General features: G+C 39.3%; 1 long non-coding RNA gene across 1 annotated transcript; it reads left to right on the top strand.

The window, feature by feature from the left end:
* Positions 1-68: 68 nt before the first annotated feature.
* LOC135533182 (uncharacterized) lies at positions 69-595 on the top strand. The gene is made up of 3 exons (XR_010454459.1): positions 69-187; positions 341-452; positions 529-595. It is a non-coding gene; the product is annotated as an uncharacterized LOC135533182 (long non-coding RNA).
* The last annotated feature ends 1,200 nt before the right edge of the window (positions 596-1,795 follow it).

The raw sequence follows: 1,795 nt of genomic DNA, 5'->3' as shown, positions 1-1,795 counted from the left end.
GTAATCCCGGGGCTTTAGCTCAGCGAGCTAACACAGTGTTCTCTGACTGTCTCTCTAGTTGTACTGCTCCCAACACAGAGGGAACCTGGTGTCGGTTCACAGCCCGGGTCAACAGGTGTTTGTCCAGGATCTGGTCAGGAGACAAACAGACCAGCCGGTCTGGATGGGAGGCTACGATGCAGCTCAGGTACACTGGGTCAATAATTCATCAGTCAGTCTGTCTGTCTGTCAACCAGTCTGTCAAATGTCTACAGTTTACAGAGGCAAAAGCTCAATGTACTTTCTGTTTAAAAACAATGAAGTGGTTTCAATCCATCAATCAATGTGTTTCTGTGATAAGGAGGGGATGTGGCTGTGGAGTGACGGCTCAGCTGTTGACAGTTTCTACTGGGAGGAGGATGAGCCCAGTAACTCTGGACAGGGGGAGAACTGTATGGAGCTGCACACTGGAGGTACACACACACACACACACACACACACACTCTGAGCACATTGAAATAACTGAAGTGAGATTTGTCTTGACAACAGGTGGGCAGGGCTGGAATGACGTGGCCTGTGCAGAGCTGAGGTTCTATGTGTGTTCTATGGAGACAAGGTAGCAGGTCCAACACTGTCTTGTATCTGGACATGCTTTATACAGGCACCATATTAACACTCAATTACATTCATGGATTTTTTTATTTCCTTTTCTTTTAGATCTGGTTTAGAATCATTGCCAAGTCAGAAGAAATCACATGAGAGAGGTAGGAATTTCTTGGCCCATTGCCTCGGCTATGTGCAGCTCCTTGTTGAATGGCACTCTGACGTTGAGAAGATGATCTGTCTGATCATTAATGACACTTGTGAAACATGAAACCGGTCTGGAATTGTTTTTAAACTATTAAGCTTTTTGTCGTCCGAGAAAACCTATTCCTCTTTGGGGATGTCTTCGACATTCTAAATCTCCTTTTATTTATATCTCCCATTTTAAATCTGACTTCCAACAGTCTATTCACTCTAAACAATGTGATTTTTTGACCACTTTCCCTGAAGCTTTGACAAAAACATAGAGCACATATATCCCATTTAGCAGACAAGTCTACTCTGCTATTCAAATCTAAAATTAGAACAGAAAAGCCTTCTACCAATTAAACTATACAGCTGTTTTGGTAACTGCATCATTTCATTTAATGGAGCTATCTTCCCACTGTTGAATTAACTGCCATAGAACTAGTTTAATGTAGCTAACTTCCCACTGTTGAATTAACTACCATAGAACTAGTTTCATGTAGCTAACTTCCCACTGTTGAATTAACTACCATATAACTAGTTTCATGTAGCTAACTTCCCACTGTTGAATTAACTACCATAGAACTAGTTTAATGTAGCTAACTTCCCACTGTTGAATTAACTACCATAGAACTAGTTTAATGTAGCTAACTTCCTACTGGTGAATTAACTATCATAGAACTAGTTTAATGTAGCTAACTTCCTACTGGTGAATTAACTATCATAGCTACATCAAACTAGTTCTAACTTCCCTGTTGAATTAACTACCATATAACTAGTTTCATGTAGCTAACTTCCCACTGTTGAATTAACTACCATATTAGTTTAATGTAGCTAACTACTACTGTTGAATTAACTACCATATAACTAGTTTAATGTTGCTAACTTCCTACTGTTGAATTAACTACCATAGAACTAGTTTAATGTAGCTAACTTCCTACTGTTGAATTAACTACCATATAACTAGTTTAATGTTGCTAACTTCCTACTGTTGAATTAACTAGCCATAATTAAATCACCATATAAC

The sequence above is a fragment of the Oncorhynchus masou genome, unplaced genomic scaffold (assembly GCF_036934945.1).
Source record: "Oncorhynchus masou masou isolate Uvic2021 unplaced genomic scaffold, UVic_Omas_1.1 unplaced_scaffold_2270, whole genome shotgun sequence".
NCBI classification, from domain to species: Eukaryota; Metazoa; Chordata; class Actinopteri; order Salmoniformes; family Salmonidae; genus Oncorhynchus; species Oncorhynchus masou.
Note: the sequence above shows the minus strand (reverse complement) of the source record. Positions and strands in the feature narration are given on the sequence as shown.